Source organism: Ammospiza caudacuta, chromosome 5 (assembly GCF_027887145.1).
Source record: "Ammospiza caudacuta isolate bAmmCau1 chromosome 5, bAmmCau1.pri, whole genome shotgun sequence".
Lineage (NCBI taxonomy): Eukaryota > Metazoa > Chordata > Aves > Passeriformes > Passerellidae > Ammospiza > Ammospiza caudacuta.
Window position 1 is genome coordinate 57,783,654 of NC_080597.1, and position 19,209 is coordinate 57,802,862.

Consider the following 19,209-nt stretch of genomic DNA (forward strand, 5'->3'; position numbering starts at 1 on the left):
TTGGTAAATGGGTTTTTGAAACAGCAGGGACAGTAAGTCCCACCAAACCCAAACTATGAAGCAGAGCAGAGCAGGTCTGGTGGCAGAAACCAAAGTCAGCATAACCCAGAGATTGCTGGACAAGTGACAGTGCTAAGGCAAGTCTGAGGTCAAGCCTCAAGGAAGTCAAGCTGGGAGATCAGAATCTTCATTAGATTCTGGCAAGGCACAGGCATGGCTGAAACAGCTCCAGGAAGGGCAAAGAAGGAATACCAGACCTTAAAACCACTTTGGGGAGCCTAAAGGAGATTTCTTACGGCTTTCTCACAAAGCTCTCCTCAGCTGCCTCACCCAGGGTCACACCATTGCCTTGACCACTGGCTGCCAAAGCCGTGGGAGCAGAGTAGGGCTCTTGGCCCTCATTTATATACTGGTCAAAGTCTTGTGTCATATTCTCTTACATCTCCTTTTTCACACAGATCTAGAGGATGACAGTGACATATCTCTCCCAAACATGTCATAAAATTTGACAGATTTTCTTAATGCACAGTATTTGCCTCTCAATGTGATTGAAATGTGGAGACACACCCAGAAGTCCAAAATGGTGGACACATACTACATTTAAGTAAAGGATATAGTAAAGTTATGAATCAAATACAGTGTTTCCAAAATAGAAGTGGATGATGAGCTGGCAAAATACTCTCCCACCCCAGCCAGAACACTGAAGTCAGCAGAGAGGGTTGTGAAACAAAACATTTGCTAAATAAAGAGACTTGATGCTAATTATCTAAAAATTACAACACTCCCAAAGGGAGTTATCCATTCTTACACCATTATGGTGGGAACAGTCTCCACCAGCATATGTCCTCTAGTATAATGACAGTATGGTTTTATATTGATCAAGTGTCTAAGAGGTACTAAGTTCAGCTGCTTCTAAACCCCTAGTCCTTCAATTTGTCCTTCAGTAAAGGAAAAATGAAATCATGTTTAAGAGTACCTACCACTCTAAGCCACTTTACAAAAACTGATAAAAAGCTATATATAGTGATTACTTCACTAGCCTTTGAAATGCTGAAATCTTTGAGGTGAAGTACAAAAAAGGTTTATAAATCAGAAAGCCAAGGCACATTACCTTTTCAACATGTGAACCCTAACCTTTCCTCTTAAATGACAGCAGATGGATACAGGTATTTTACATAGCTGTAAAAAAAATTGTAATTACATACCCTTCCTAATAATTTATTTGCATACAATGTAATTTGCCAAGAGGCAAGTGGAGCTGATCAAGCTCTGCCTTGTTCCAGACACTTTGTCAACTTTTTGGCAAAATCCTCTCAGTTAGCAATGCATGGAAATAGCTAATCTTCAATTCTGGTATTCCTATCATTTTTGTGGACAGCAGGATCAGGCAGAAGAATGTTTTTTGTAGTTTTTTTGGTGCAAACTAAGTGCACAAAATCTCTGTGTACTCCCTAGATTAAAAAAAAAATACTCAAAGCTTGTTATAAACTAAACTTTGATTCTGCTTTTAATACTGCCTATTAGGCAACAAGAAAACAAACCATTGATCCATTGCCTAGAATTCAAGACATTATATTGCACAGCCATTTCTTTTCACAGCTTGTGGCAGAAGCAGCAGAATTGTAGCTCTAGGAATTGTCAAAATCATGAATGAACACTCACTTGAAGCAAAAAAATGTGGAGGGATAGAATGTAAGAAAATAAAGATAGTGCAGAAGGCAGTCTCACCCCTGAGGAGTTGCAGCTGTACCAATCACCAAAGATTAGGAACAGGCCTGCCCTTAATAGGCCACAGCTGTGTCCAATAAGACGAGTGCTACAAAAGAGTGGGGTAGCTGGGTGAGAAGAGAGCTGGAGTTTGTTGGTTGTGCTGTAAAGAAGGAGTTGGTGCTGTAAGGAGCTGCCTATGAGAATCACTGAGAAGGTATGGGACATTTGCAATATGATGACAACAAAAAATACTTTTTTGAAATGTGATTGTAAGTTTAAAGGTTGCAAGACCTACCCTCATGCACCAGGGAGCAGGGAGAGCATTTTTGATGAGGCTCTGAAAATTCCCTTAAAATCAGAGTTCCCATACAGTGTCTACACAGGCAGCAGAGAGATACCCAGCCCAGCACTTGGCCTGAAGTTATTCTCTGAGTGGATATGTAAGTTCACAAGGTTGATGTTGGGTACATTATGGTGTCACTCTGTGTGACCAGATCCATCAGAAGAAGAGTGTGAGTGCCCTTTTAGCATAATTCCTCTTGGAACTGTTCTGTAAGAATAATGTAAATACATTTTTGGGTTCTCAGAGGTGACTTTTCTTGGGCAAAATGCACAGGTCTTCAAGAGAGATGCTTGAACATCTAAGATGGAAACTCCTGTATTTAAAACATTCCCCTAGGCTTCCTGTGTAAAAGAAAAACATGGAAATTAAGAGAAATAGCTCCTTTCTAGGCAGTGAGTCACCTGGTATTAGCATAGACATCTAAATAAAACATGTAAATCATGCCTCAGAAGTGTATTTTTCTCCACATGAACTATAAAAAGAGTCTAAACAACTGACTCAGATGTAAATGTCTGCAGTGTAGATGATCAAAGCCAGGTGAGGCACATCCACCACTGGAGCATGGGGAGGTGCAGACAGACACACAGCAGCTCAGGCTCTGAGAGCACACACCACCAGCTCATGACTAGGTTCTCATGGTGCCTGTTCTGGTGGTAGCTCATGCTCCAGCATTAATGAGTCCTTCCCCCACCCTTCCCACAGTGAGTTGCTGACAAATAATCAAAATGGTCCTAAGAAGTCAATCACCTCTATGCCAAGTACTTGAAAATGGGAAATACTTCCCAAAAAATTGTATTTATTAAGAAGTCATATATTCATAAGGAAACAATTCAGCTTTTTTTTTTTTTCCTAAAACTTAATTGGTACAAAATTAAGCAATCATTTAAATTGATTGCCTGTGAAAAAAAAAAGTCAGGGTTCAGTTTTTTGCTGACCTTTACATGAACAAGATGTAGTTACACTACTGATCAAGATTCACTCATGATGACTTTTTACACCCCTGCGGTACTTTGTGGGGGGAGTTTATGTTAACATAAACTCCCCATCATGAGCACACTTTTGAAGTAAACCTTGTAGTTGTCCCTTCTTTTGATGTGCTTTGGTTAATGTAACAGAGCAGTCTAAGGGCTCATGGACTTCTCAAGGAAGAACAGAAACTGAAGCTGTGCTCCAGGACTGCACCCAAAGCATTACAATCACTGGCAGACCAAGCTGAACCTAATCTGAGGTGAGCCACATGTGATGTGACCACCAACTCATCAGCACCAAATATTTTGCTCTATAGACCTACTGGCCATATGACTTGTTAAAATAAATATATCCCATGCCAGATTGAGGTTACAGTCTTGGAAACTGCCCCAGGAGTGCCCTGAGGGCCAGGGCTGAAAGACTGCACTGAGGTTCTAAGAGAGCTACACCTTGTAACTAATTAAAAGCTAACATGGTGCATGGCATGTTTCACACTTCATTTAATAGTTACCAGCTGTAAATAATGTACACAATCCAATCTTGTGTTTATAAGTGAAGGTAGAACTTTTTAAATAGATTGGAGGATCAGAAAGCTTGTGTGTAACTGTGTTTGCTGTAGGTTCTGCGCAACTATCGGTGTTGTTGTGAGGAAGATTAAGTGTACAGTGACACAACATTCATCCAGAGTTCTGCTCTGCATCTCTAGTTTGGGAATTACATTAATTTGTCAATGATCAGGTCATCTTAATAAAACCCTTCATTGTTTAAACTGTAAGTAAAGTGCAAAACAATGAGTGGTAGTCATTCAATCAAGACAGACCAGTTGTAATGTACTCTTATGATAGTGGCATTTTCTTGTATTAAAAAAAAATAACCTAGGACATCTAAAAGCCATTTAGTCATGTCATTGGTAATAAGGTTAATGATTTATTTTCCTGTGCTTCATTGCTTAACTCTGACCTGAAGACAGGTAACCACTAATGGTATAATTAGGTGAATATTTTAGCAGACACTGATGATGCTTCTACAGCAGAAGCACTTTCAGTTCTTAAATGCTATCTCATTGGTCTTGTTGGGCAACTCAGGAATGGCATAGAGCTGTTTGAGTGTGAAATACAACTACTACATCAACTATACTCGGAAGACTTGACCAAAAAAGGTGAATTTATTAATGTCTCTAGCTGCTTCTCCCATATTGCCTTGTGTTTCCTGTCCATATTAACTCTCAATGTTAATGCTCTTCTGCTGCAGAAACATCATCAGTGCCTGGTAAAAAAAGTGTTACTACAAAAATATATGTGCCCATTGCCCTGTAAAACAGGTAAAATTGAGGAAAAAGCACTTGAGCTCAAACTGAAACCCTTTCCCTCAGTAGAAGAATTTATTCAAGTACCCAGCTAAAAGCTTTCAAGAAATAAAACATTCTTCATGCAACATAGTATCTCTGTATTTAAACTGAGGATGATCCAGTTGGAAAGTCCATAGTCTAAATCTTATTTGGCAGACTAAATTAGAAATGCTTGAACATTTGAAGGAAGATGAAATAAACAATGAATGAAATAAACATAAAATAAATAACTGAAGACCAGACAAAAAAGATTTCTTCTTCATTATTACATTGCTTTGTTGTTGGTTTTGTTGGTTTGGGTTGTTTGTTTTGATTTTTTAGTTTGTATTCAACACTTTCAAAAAGGAAATTTGAAAAATAAAGGGCTGGAGTTATTTAAGAGGAGAAACTGATGGGAGCTCCAACCCTGCAGCTGTGCTGTTCATTTGCCATGACAGAAGCGCATGAAGGCATCCTTTTCCTGACTCCTTGCACCCAGTGATTGAAACCAGCACTCCTTGACATCAAGAATCTGCCCTAATTTCAAACATGCTCCAGGATGGCATTCATTGCACATGTCCATGTTTGCATCTTAGCTTAGGACTGATATTCTGATGCCTCTTTTCCACCCCTGCTCACCACTGGGATTGCAGCACAGGGCTGTCCTGGGCCAAACCAGCAGGATCAGCCCCTCGATGGAGCCAGGACAGGAGCTGTGCCCCAGCTCCGCTGGGCAGCCAGACCTCACCACCAGAGCAGTGCTGGTCCCAGGAGCCACCCTGGAGCAAGGACAGTGTGGACACAGGGCCCAGTGCCCACGCCATGGGTCTGCTCCTCTTGTGCTAAACTGCCTGTTCTACACACCTTGTCTCCCTCTCTTCTGCAGTTTCCTGGGGCAGAGAGTGTGTTCAAGAAAGGGCCCAAACAGCTGTGCCAGCTGGGGCTGATATTCTGTCTTTTGCTCAAGCAGCTTTGGAGGCTGTGATAATGCCCCAGTTCCCTTCAGTTGCGGGAATGCTGCATAAAAATTGAGAAAATAATGAAGATTTAAATCAGTTTCAGGCCAGGAGAGATATTTTATCCTGTAATGATTATGCATTGAGGTGTACCTAACATCTCTTTTGATTATTTTTGCTTCACAGAAAATTTAATTTAAAATCTTGTACTCATTCTAAATCAGGGGGAAAAAAGGATGTTTTAAAATATTACTAATTTGTTTGTAAGATAAATAAACATAGGCCAAGTGTTGAATGAGACCTCATAGAAGAAATGTCAGAAAATCACTTCTTCCACTTCTATTTCCTAAAATCAGGGGAAAAAATCATGTCAACAGTACACAGTGGTATAAAAATACTAGTTTGTTGATCAACATCACTATTACTCATATTATTTCAATGGATATATGAGTCAAAAACTTTAAAATTGCTTTTATTTCCTGCAGCTGTACTGTATTCCAACATAAGTGTAAACTGTACTCACTAAAATCTGAAGTTACACTGTTACAAAATTAGTACTGCAACATGCAATGCTTCATGTTAATTTTAAAATGCAGTGAGATTGGATTAAAATATGTTAAGCATGCTAATGTATCTTTATTACTTAGGAACTTTTAAAACCTTAGCACAGACTCTTGTTTGAAATTTCAGACACATGAAGCAATGTGCAAAAATAAACTCCAGCAGCTTTAGCACACATTGAATGAGCTTGTCCATATTACAAAATAACTGGTTTCACTACATCTAACTAGCATGTGTTGGTTACACCAGTTGTTTTCAGGCTGGGCTTTGCAGGTCATGAGATGCTAAATGTATTTATCACTAAGCTGAAGAGTGCACCATGATCTGTGACAAGCTTTGGAGCTTGACAGTGATCCTCCAGGAAGTCCAGGAGCCAAGATTCAAATGCCCCATTGGATTAGGCATATAAACTGTAACTCATTTCATCCTCAAACAGGTGACTTAAACAAAGGTGGTAGATGGACTTACAGATGTCACATCTCTCTCCATTGGTGACAGAGGGAGCCTCAGCAGACTGACAAGGGGGGCACTAGCTTTAGCCTAGACCTCACTGCCCTCAGTGTCCCCTCCACAACCTCAGAACAGACAGCTCAGCTGCTCCTGCTCTGAGCCTTGCTTTCTCTGCCTCCTCATGTGACAGGGCTGCCTCTCCTCCAGGAGCCTGGGAAGGAGGAGGAAAGCAGAGTCTCACAGCAGCAGCCAGGGCCATGCCTGGGGCACACGCAGCCCCTCAGTGCAGGAGCACAGCCCAGCAAGGGGGTCTCAGCAGGTATTGGGGCTGCCAGAGCACAGGGGGGCTGTGTGGGCTCTGGTTACACTGCCATAAAGGTCTGTGCCAGTGTGGGCATCTCATCTGACCACGTCCACCTAAATCCAGCCTCTGCCCGATCCAGATCACTGTCAGCACAGATATATTGGTGCTCACACAGCTGAAATAGAGGAGCTCTGCAACCTCACATACTCTGGGGAAAGGAAATACCAGCACAAAACTTAATTGAAAACAGGATTTTCCCTGATTCAGCACACAAGTTTTTCTTCCTGCAAGCCCACAGGGGCCATGACAATCATGAAAATCTTGCACAACACCTTCCAGAGAGGAGTCTGAAATTGAAGCAAGCTTGTGCTGGTGTACAACACATCCATATTCTTTAGAAGATTTCCAGAAGGGGCTCCATTTGGGCCCAGGTTTCTCAGTACAATACAGCTGTGTCCCATGAACTAGCCATTGGATAAAAAGGATTTTAATGCTCAACACTCATAACTGCAGCCTTGTGGAGGAACGTTTGACTCAAGCACACTTACTGGGATTCTGAAATGCTTCTGCTTCTGAACTGAAATATATAAAGCTGTCACATCAGCCATGAAAAGAGTTTAATTGACTGAAAGGAAGTTAAGACTAAAACATATACACATTTGCTAAAAAAAAAAATGTAATTTAATCTGGTATTTTCCAGTTTAAAATATTCTTTCACAATTAAATTTAAAATCTCTAGAGAAGTTAATTTGGCTAATGTAGCTAATTTTTAAAGCTCTTTCTCAGTGGAGCCAATTTTAATTTTGAGTTTTAAATGAACAACTAATAGAGACATTCAGATTTCTTCCTCTCATTTGATGTTTGCTTAAAGATTTTTTTCTTAACAATCACCCCTTCAAAATAGCACTGCCTTAAATGAGTATTTAGAACACATGCAACTTATTAAAAACTTAAAATAAGCCCCAGGTTATTACATTTGCATCCATTAACAACCCTACTTGGAAAAACGGCTTTGCTAAAAGAACATGTTTTAATCAGCTGGTACTACTTGCTTACATAAAGACTAGAAGGGTTGAACAATTTTTTTAAACATTTAAAATTATGCAGTCATCAGCAGCTATTGAGGATATACTTGGTAGTAATAAGATTACTACATCTTGATGCATTGTATTTGATATCACCAGTGCCTGTGTGTGCCATGTAACACAATAATTCTTCAGTAGAAAAAAAACTTTACATGAAAATGATGTAAAATAGTGTGGGGGAAAGCAGAAAACTTTTCTGTGGGTGTTGACTCCTTGCAAAAATCACACTAAAATATTCTCTTAGAGTTAAAAAAGTTAACAGGCCTTTTAGGCTTGCAATAAAGCTTCATTTCAAAGTTTTCTAGACAGTAGTTTATATATGATTAAGTGACCTGTAATGCCAGGTGAATGAATAATTGATCTATTTTGGAATGACCTGAGAGATTTCTTGTTTTCAAGCCTGATCAGTCTGGTACCCACACCATCCATTTACCACTTCTAATGTTCAGCAGGCTGTTCTATAACTCTGCCAGGTTCAGTTCTGCAGCTACAATTCAATCAAAAAGTCATGTCAGGGCTCAGAGTTGTATTAGCTGAAATTAGGAACGTTGGTCATTTATTACACTTGGAGTCATATTTATCTTCTGGGCCTCAGCTTTTCACTGAAGACAAATTCTCAAGGTTTTTATACCAACTAAAGAAAAAATTATTTTTATTTTATTTTTTTAATGGAAACTTAGTGCATCCTGGTTTTCATCCACCTTCCAGGTCTTTACAAATGGTCCCATATTTCACAAGAGTTATGGCCCAAATCACAAGAGCTGTCAGCACTGACATTTACCCATCAACATTACAGGGTGCACAATTGCAAAGATACGTATGAAATCATTAGAAGTATAGAAGAACAGTTCAGATTTTTTTTTTTTTCCTACCTTTTTGGGTTAGATCTAGTGAAAGATTTAAAGGTGCCAACACCTAACTTTTAGGCTGACTTCCAGAATGAAATTCAGAGTCAGGTACCTGAACTCCTTTTATAACTTGAGATTAGTCACTCAGTGAGAACCCTGCTCTCCCCATTGCACTGCATCCTGCTTCTCACAGCTAAATCCTTGTGAGGCTGCTGAGCCACACCTGCCTGGTTTCACCTGGAGATTTCAAACTGCCCCATGGCTACAGCGCCTTGCTACACCAGAGGGGCTGTGAACCTCAAGTCCCTCAGCTGGAAGAGAGCACCCCATGCATGTCTCTGCCTCCTGGGTGAGTGCTACAGGTATAAGAGGTCCATTAGAAACACTTTACATATAATTACTGCTAGGGAGGTGTGGGGGGATAGAATGTGAGAAAATAAAGATAGTGCAGAAGGCAGTCTCACCCCTGAGGAGCTGCAGCTGTACCAATCACCAAAGATTAGGAACAGGCCTGCCCTTAATAGGCCACAGCTGTGTCCAATAAGACGAGTGCTACAAAAGAGTGGGGTAGCTGGGTGAGGAGAGAGATGAGGTTTGTTGGTTGTGCTGTGAAAAAGAAAGAGTCAGTGCTGTAAGGAGCTGTCCATGACACATCACCAAGAAGGTATGGGACTTTTGCAATAAGATAACAACAGGGAAGGACACTGTTTTGACAGTGAGCCACGCAGGCTCATTTCAAGGGATTTTGCATGTTCTTCTGCCCACTTTTGGGATCTACTGAAGATTTGGTAGGGAGGCAGCATTGCAGACCAAGTTGAAGTAAATCTCCGAAGACATTTAGAAACTTTCAAGGTTAAACAGCTATTGGGCAGAATGTTTGATAACTGGACCAAGAACTCGGTCCAGTTATCCAACTGTAGAGGGTGTCTAGGAATGTTTGTCCTGTCCAAGTGGGAGATCACCACTGGCCACAGGGAGACATTCACTTCTCTGGAGTGGCAGCAAGAGGCCAGCAGGTACACTGTAGCATCTTACATAGAAAGAGGTGACAAAGTTTTAGCAACTGAAAAAAGCCTATATAATAACCAAATCCCACATTAGGAAGAGCAAACTTTTACCCTGCTTTTGGATTTTGGTACACTGAGAAGATATTGTCAGCAGCAGTAAGTACCAGTTAGTTGCAGGTGACAATCAGTTGAACACACAAGTTCACCTATATATTCTACTACATTAATAAAATGCTATGGAAAATGTTCCATGCCAAAGCACAGACCCAGTTCTGCAGCTGCACATTATGAAGTATGTGGGACTAGAATCAAGTTAGATGTGGCTGCCTCCAATTTCACTCTTTTTAAGGTCGGTCAGACCATAAACTAGTTTACAGCTGTATGGACAGAGAAATCTGTTCAAGGGTCTTTCTGAGAAAATAGACTACTGGAGTGAAAGCCCACCCAATGAGATTTGTAATCAAAATAAGCCTCTAAACAATGACATGACTAAGTGCTTACCACAGCAGGCTGTTTGTTTTGGACACAGGATGGAGAAGGCTTTTGCCAGTTTCTGTTTAGCTTGGCAAACCCCATGGCAAGTGTAGTCACAGCAAATATATTCCCAAGCCAGATGACACACACAGTTCCAGAGCTGATACAAAATGGGCTGTGGAAGACTAGAGTATAATAAAATAAGTTGAAATAGTATGCAACAGTGATAGCTTTGCATACTATTGCCCTCAAAGTATGAAAAGGATCTCATATTTCCTTCAAAGATATGGGCAGGATTAGTGATGTAGTGAAGTAAAAGATGAAATTATATCCAATTTTATACATAGAAAATTTGATAATTTTTTTTACTGTCACAAAGGCTGATATTGCACACATTTGCTACAACAGACTCTCAGAGAAATCAAATGCAATCATAAACCAGAAAGCAATACATTATTTTTTAATGACTGCATTATGTAAGCGGGAAGAAGGAGATGATATCAACTTGCCAGCTGGAAATCAATAGGAACTTGGCCAACCAGCCTAAGGCTTTTTTTTCTGTTGTCCTCAAGGGGATCAGTTTACTAAAATACTAATTTAGTCCCATGTGCTTCGGGAACACAGGATGTTTGAAGAACATTTAAATCCTGGGCATTGTAAAACCAACAGTTTGTGCACATTCTGAAGTCCAAAGCATAGCATGCAATCTTTATCTGGTCAATCATACTTTCTGCCATGTGCAATAAATGATGCTATGATCAATTCAGATACTTATGACTAAAATGGATTTGTTTTACTTAACAAACTTTCTTGTTTGTGGTTTTAACAAGTCACCAAGTCCAGTTCCTCAGGCCAGAGGAGATTAAGAAACATGTATATGCATGTGTATATGTATGGCTCATAAAAACAGTAAGAAAACTGGAAAATCATTGTAGATTTCTGCCATGCGCTGACTTCATGCTGTACATGTTTGGACTTTACATATTAACATATCCTTTCTGATACTTGAGTCTAATAGGGCCATCAGCTACCTGTCTTTTTAGTGTCATCTTCCTATCAATCTCAAATTGCAAGTGACAGTAAGTATACCTTAACTCACCAAAGGTCCTTGCTGCAGCAGGTCAAACCAAATTCAAGGCTGCAAAGTATCAAAAAGTTTATTAAAACTCAAAGTAAAGCAAATTCCTCTCCCCTACTGTCTTCACGCCTTTGTTGTAAAAGACAATCCTAAGCCAGGTCCCCCAAGCATGCACACACATTTAGTGACTGCATGTTTTCCCTATTTCCCTACCACAGCTGAGGTAGGGAAAGAGGTAGATATACAATTTTACTATTTTTAAACTGTAAAACTGTTTGCAAAATTGTAAAATTATTTATAAAAATCTCAACTATTTGATATGTAACAAACGAGCACAGATGCCACCCTTTGTTTTTCAGAAAAGGAAGCAGCAGGTTTGTTACCTGCAAGGGACACAAAGTCTCAGAGAACAGGCATGGCAGAGTGAGCTGGGATATGGGACAGTTCTTGTTTCCCAGCTTGGGGCCATGCTCAGGGACTTAGCACATGCTGCCTTTGATGCTGCTTTGTCCTTCTGTCTGGCTGACCACATGCCATCAACATGAGAGGCAAACGTGCAAGGTCTCACCAAGAGCATTCTAAGATTTTAGAGGTTTCAGTCTAACCCGTTTCTCCAAATTACAGTCAAGCAAGTATAAAGTTTCATCTGAAATACCTTTCCCCATTGTACATATCCAGGTGTAATACAACTTTAGCTCAAACAGCCTCCCAGCATCTGAGAATAGGATGTGTGAATAGTTGAGACAGCCTCAGCACCTCACAGGAGCTAGGACAGCCTTGTCCTTGAGTTTCTTCAAAAAACAAGAAAGTCTAGGAGAAGATTAACATTGATTTTAAGAAATATTGCATAATGTGGAAAGAAGAAAAAAAATGGCAAAAAGCTAATTAGGTATTAAGAAGGTTAAAAGGGATGACCTAAAGGGATAGACTGGTATTGATTGCTCACAAAATGATGGAAGGCTGATAGGGATGCCATTTGCCATGAGGATGGTAGCATAATTAAACTCATTCAGTAAGAATTATATAAAATAGGTTTTGTCACACAAATACTGCAAGAGATTAGAAATTTAGGTGATAATGTAAATTATACTGACTTAACAGGCTTTGGCAAACTATTTTACATCATGGTGAAAGACCTTCTGTTTAAAAACAAGTATAGAATTATAAGAAAAAAGGATGAAAAAACTTCATACAAGTATCTAGTTCATCACCAGTTGGCAGATTCTTGAATATAAAATGGATTTCAACTGCAAATTGGTTTTATTCATTTCTAAACAGAAGCATTTCAAACGGTGTTGCTACAGAGTTTCTATTCTTGGCTCAACTATAAGAAATACCTACCTTTATTATTGAACTGAATACAAAAGAATCACTGCAGCTAGTGTACAAATTCTGGCAGAAGGGATAAGAATGGGTCAGTTCCACACAGAGGCTGTGGTGCTTGAAATGCTAGTTTCATTCAAACAAAGAATATAGGTCAAACATCCAGATCTGGAAAAGCAGTATCCTGTAATTCAATGACTTAGAGAAGGACTCTGGTTTAAGGGAGACAGCCAGTGGGAAAAAAAAGCTCATAACATGACTGTGTGATTATGAGGGATAGTATGACATTCAGATGTGTAAATAAGAATGAATCTGTAACAAGTAGTCAACTATATACTGCCCAGCTGATATGAGCTAATTGGGTTTTTTTTCCTGATATTCCTCATCACAAAATTGAACATTCTCAGAGGAAGGTGAAGTTTAAATAAGAAAAGAATTTTAGAAGATTAAGATGTTTTGATTTTCATGACACTTCTCTTGTGCTTTTAAATACACGATTTGGTTTTACATTTAATATGATTTTTGTATATTTGGTGATATCACATCATATTTAAAGTTTTAAAAATAAAACCCATTAAAAGTCAGACTGTAATGAAATGTCTCAACTTTGCTGTAAGATTACTTTTGAGCCTATAGTTATAGAAATTGTCAACATCTCTTTCCATTCTGTTTTGGAAGAAAGACTTTCTGCAAATCCATACCTTCTGTCAGCTGAGATTGTAATTCAAATATTGGAACCTGAGTCCAATGTCAGTATTTAAGAATATAGAAAGCTAAGAAATGTTACAAAGAAACCACAAGAATGTTCCAGAGTTGCATTTCTTAAAAATACGCTTTGAAAACAAGGGTTTGAAAACTTTCTTAGCTTATTAGACTGACATGTACAACAAAACACAACATGAAAATCACTAGCTAAAGGAATTCTAATTAAATGAAGGGAACATTTATTACCCATGGAACAACTGAACTGAGCTTACTGTAAATCAGTAATTTTTTGCAGCCTCTCAGATGACATACTTTCCTAGAAGGCATGCTTGCAGCTCAGTAACAAACAGGACTCAATACTGAATTTCTGCAGCTCGCACAGGAGGTTCTCACAGCTCCTGGGTTTCAGCCTGAGCACAGGAAAAGAAAGCAAGCAGCACTCAAGTAATTGCTGTGGCCAGGCAGCTGCCTTCTGTAACCAATACATGCTTGCAGGAATGAGCATCACTTACCAAAGGGTCTGACAGGGAGGAAAAGGGCCAAGGTGTGCAGTATGAAGCTCTCACTGAAGGCAAGAGATGATGTGCTCAGAAGGAGATTCTGTGAAACAAGCACAGCCATACCACCTACCGCACTATGGGCAAGGCACCTAACCTTCTATGCAACTGCTAAAAAGAAAACAAAGATTAGCAGATATTTTTTTAATGGTAATAAATCAGATTACAGGGAAACTTGTCTTAGCGGGACCCAATGGGAGAAATTATTTCAGTTCACAATTCAGTAATATCTCTGGGGCAGCAGAGGACAAGCTAAAACCTGAAGAACAGAGAACTAAAAAGGAAAGAGAATCAACGCACACCCTGCTCCACACACTGAACACTTGACATCATAAGAAAGACCCCTTCCCACACAGATCACCAGCACCTTACTGCTCCTCCCTGCCAATCAGTCTTTCTGCAAGTGTAACTGCAACCTTAGCTCTTTTTAAATATCACACCTGCCTGATAAATTGTTCCTCTTAAATCCATAGCAATAATGGTTTTACCTTAGAGCTTCAGATTAAGATATACACTTTTGCACATTGCTAATCTTAGCATAACTCATGTTTCAGGAAAGCAGACCTATTAGTAAATACAGATCAAATTGTGAAACTGTATTACAGTATAGGAAATCTTTCTTAATCTAGATAAAATCCCCTCTTCTTAGATCTTATAGATCAATCATAAGCAAATTTTTTCCATTAATATCAGATAAGTAATCATTATCAGATCAAGCAATGAAATGTTGAATTCCTGATTTATTAGGAATTCAATAAATATAGCTAATCTGTATATATTCACCTCTCTCCAGCCTTAGACTACAATTTCTCAGGCTAGGGATGTCTTTTCCTGAATGTATGGCGAGTGGTTAGCTAAGTGCGGGCACTGGCATAAATAAATAATGACATCATAGTCACTAGGGACACTTTAATAAAATTATACTCTGATTTAACTGTGAAGCTCTTCCAAAATCCCAGGTGAGTAATGATATTCAGAATCTTGTTTTACATTTATCTTATCAGGAGTTTCCTTCCAACAAAACTGGAACCATACATGTGCTGCCTATCTACTCTTTCCCATGCACTCACCAATGCTCAAGGCAACCCCTCTTGCTCAAATGCTGTGGGACAGATTCTTCTCTACATACTGCTTCTGAGCTCTTGTTTACTTTCTTTTGAAAACACAGTATCAGCCAGAACTGAAGAGGGAAGAACACCTTTGGAGAGTTGCTTATTGTGATCATGGGATGCTTAAGGCAACAGATGAAGCAATGAAACCATTGCATGGAAAGAGAACATGCCAAGGAGCACCAAGGAGCCTGCCAGCTCAGGGAAGAACAAAAAGAACCTCCCAGACATGAGGAGCCTGGATACACTTTGCTATAACTTCAGGAAGTTACTGAATCAGCTAAAGCAAGGACTCACCTGAAAGAGTAGAAATTGTTGGGACTTTTTAAAATCTTGTTTGCCTTTTTCAAGAGTTCTAAGCTTTCTCAATTTAAAAATTGGTTTTCTAGTTTTTGTTCAAATAAAGTTTGCCTTGTTTGAAATAAAAAAAAAAATAAACCATCAAATTTAGTCTAACTTGAGTTAGAATACAACATAATGTTAAAGAAGATTGCCTGATGCAGAATCCCATCAGGGATGGAAAAATGACTGCCCTTAGAGCTGTCCCCACTGTGAGAGCAAGGAGGGGAGGCTTTCACACTGGGAAGCTTCACTGCTGTCAGAAGTAGAGCAGGAAGTGTGAAAGAAGGAAAGGAATGGAAAAATACAAGATATTTTGACTGGTAACAGGCCTCCTCACCTCCCCACACACCAAATGTCTTCCTGCAGGGAAGACAGGTGCAAAAGAGAACAAACAAAAGAGAATGAAGAGGAAAAGCAAAGAGCAGTCAAAAGTGAAATGAAGGATAAAGGAAAGCTGGGAATCATGACATTGCTGGTAGCAAAAGAAAAAAGCACAGTAACAGAACTACACAAGAAGGTCTTTCCTTCCTATCATCCATGCAACTCCATCATCCTAAACTGAGCCAATCAGTTCTTGTGATGCTGAGCCCCAGAGCAATGAGACAGCTATTGCTCTCATGAGGTGACGTGAGAACACCCAAGACAAGTGACAAAAGTTGGAGAAAAATGTTCTACTGCAATTGGAAATGGTAAAAAATATGTCACACATCAAAAGAAGTAGTCTTTCTTGAAAAATTATATATAAAAAAAAATAATATGGCATAAATGCTCAACTGCTCCTCAACCCTCAGCACCTGGATAAGAGAAGTGTTTCTTAAAAAGTAGTTTCTAATGTGTCTGATCTCTCCACAAAAAACAAAAGTTAGAATTGGCCAATGCTGTAAGGTAAACACAGTTTTTGTTGGTACAACTCTGATTTTAATTTTAAAATAATTAGTTTATAGCAAAAAAAGAGTCACAACTGCCTTTTTCTTTAATCTCAAAGCTTGTCTTCATTTAAGTTTGCAAAGCCTGCTGCCAACTGAGACAAACTCTACCTCAAAAAAGGCATTATAGTGGGGGGGGAATACAGCATCACAGTCTTTCCTCTCTTCCAGTATATCAGCCAATATTCTCTCTGCAAACAGACCTGAACCATATCCAATAGCAAGACACAGTTTTCAACTTTTGCATTCTTTTGCCCGTACCTGAAATCTTACTGTACACATATTTCTCAAAATTAAGTAGATAAAATGTCATTAATGTAATACATAAAGCCAGGAGAAAGTAAAAATTACAATCATGTGGCCAAGAAAGTCTCAAATTGGGAATCTAGATTTGCATTTTCGCCCTGAGCATTGCCATACATGAGTAAGCATCAGAACAGAAGGATGTGTCACATGGAGTTCACCAGGGGTCTGTCCTGGCTGCAGTACACTCCAGTATTTATTCAGAGAGTGCATATTAAATTTACAGATGGCAAGAATCTAGAAGGAAATGAACCTATTGCAAAGGAAAAAAACACTGTGGACAAAAGAAGGAAATAATGTCCAGGAAAAAGAAAACAGAATGCAGCTCAACAGGGACAAGTTGAAGATATTGTAAAAGCAAATGAACCACACAAATACAGAACAGAAGACAGCCAATTAGAAATCAATTGTGTAGAAAAGGACCTTGAATGATATAAAAGAGAAGCTGAACAGAAGACAACATCAGGCTGTAACAGGTTTCTTAAGGTACCAACAGAATTATGCATGAGCCTGAATACAGAATGCAAAATCTGTAAAAGCCCCCTGCTCTGCAAGGCACAGCTGTGATACTGCCTTGCTCTCACCATACAAAAATAAATAAGTAAAAATTCAAGTGGGCCAACTGGAAGGAATGCATAGGAGAGTTGCAAGAACAGTGCCAGGAAACATGACCCTGGAGGAAACACCGAGCAGTGAGTTTTTGAGTCCAAACAAACTTAGGATCTAAACATGACAAGCTAACAGCCCTCAAGCACATAAAACAATCTCTCCCTGCTGCAGGGAGAGATTGAACAGTTAGTTTCCTACATTCATTCAGGAGAAGGAAAAAAGTAACAGGCTTAGATTTTAACAGCAATGTTTCCACCTCATGTCAAGAGAATTTTCTGTTGGCAAGAATAATGAAATGTAAGAATGAATTGCCTGAATTAGAGGCCAGACAAACCTTCCTTGAAAAAGGTCAGTTGACTTTGCCTCATAGTAAAGATTGACTCCTCATCTTCCCTGCACCCCCATTATTCTCAGCTTGCCTAAACATTGTCAGAAAAAGAGTTAACAGCCTGCATCCCTCAAACCTCTTGATCGTGACCAGCTGGCCTCTTTCACAGATTAAATAACCATGTCTTGCTGTGTCCTGTTTCTCACCTTCCCCAGATGAGCACAAAGGCTGTCCCTGGTCTGGAGCAGCTCCCTCCCCTCTCCAGAACCCTGTGCACATGCCCAGGCTGTCTCTGCTTTCCCTGAGCTACGCTCTAGAGAGGACACAAAAGCCTTTATGGATGATTAATAGCTACCTTTCAAGGCTAAATGATTTGGCTAAGAAACTACATCTTATAGATTAGTCAGCTAATCTAGACCTTGGCCAGCTCTCTTCTGCTCTTTCCAAGAGGTAGACTAAATATTCAGCTCAACATCTCTCCATTTTTCTCCATTATCCACCACCTATTCAGACAACTATTCCCAAGTTGCACCACTTTACTCAACAGATCATCTCCATTACATTACACCAATGGGTAAGCAGAGAAACCTTAAACCCTAATCAAAACAAATTGTCACTAAATACTCAGAAACAATTCAGGAATTAGTCCTATTTTACAGTTCTGTGTGTTCTGATTTCCAGTTTTCAGCTCTGCAATGATGAGACTGCATTTTATCTAAGGAAGCACACACCATTTTACTACACGTTAGGTAATGCACACAATTCCAAATGGCAGAAGTTCTTTCCTTCTGTTGCTGGAAAAAAGATGAATAATAATGTTAAAATTAGTTACAGCCAATATGTGGTAGATGGACTGTTGCCATATGGTGGTTATGTAAATTAAGTGACAAAATAAGGATCTAGCATTTATAAGCAACTATTGCACACTTCAAAAACCCAGCCTGCCTGTGAAATACCTAGGGGCTCCCACTTATGGGAAAAGATGACTTCAAAACCTTGGATTTTTTTCTGACACTCTGAACGATTATTTCAAGGAAAACATAAGCCTCTTATTTGCCTTACATATAAAGAATATAAAGTCCAATCACCACTCCTGTGCATTACACAAAGTAGTTTTCTTGTCCAATTAAACATCTGTTTTCACTGGGTAAAATGATGTCGCAACTCCACGCCGCTGTGTTGCCTGTCTGGAAAGGTGCCTGACTGTATTCATGGGTGACTTAAATGCCCAAACTTAGGACAAAGACAATTTCTCTAAAAGCTGTCAAAGCCACTCACTTTTGCTGATTAGACAGGGAATTTAGGAGCACATTTTAGGAGTCCTGATACTCTATGTTCTTGCCATTGAAACATAAAATGGAGGACAGCAAGATACTTCCCAAGCATCACAGCTCAGTAAACTTTATATATGCTCAAGAGGCAGCATTTCAGACTCCATGTGTAGTAGCTATCACGGAGAAAAGTGATAATTTAAAGTATTTAATTTTTTATTATTTCAGCAGGCAGGGCTGCAACGACGCATATATGGCCTTCTAGAGCAGAGAAGGTCAGAGTCCGGCTAGCTGAGGTTAAGCTGACACCTCGCTGCATAACCTGCCAGCGCCCCTCGGCGTCGTACGGCCTCGGGCTGTGCTGGCTGCGGACGGGATCGCTGCTAACGACGAGAAGGAAGGAGCTGGACACTCACTGGGGGCTAAACTTGGTTTATTGAAAAGTCCACGATGTGCCAGCGTATGACCAAGAACAAAGGGTGCTTAGGGGTTATAAAGGGAAGGAGTGGACCCGGGAGGGGTTTACAGAAGACCAATAGGGGGAGAAGAAAGGATGAACTTAACACAAATGACACAGCGGAGAGCCCAATAGGTACCAGGTATGGGAGGGGCCCCGGGACCACA

The 19,209-nt window shown here is 39.7% G+C and overlaps 1 long non-coding RNA gene across 1 annotated transcript; it reads left to right on the plus strand.

The window, feature by feature from the left end:
• Positions 1-1,883: 1,883 nt before the first annotated feature.
• Positions 1,884-4,537, plus strand: LOC131558268 (uncharacterized). Its single transcript, XR_009274794.1, has 3 exons — positions 1,884-1,924; positions 3,169-3,281; positions 3,642-4,537. It is a non-coding gene; the product is annotated as an uncharacterized LOC131558268 (long non-coding RNA).
• The last annotated feature ends 14,672 nt before the right edge of the window (positions 4,538-19,209 follow it).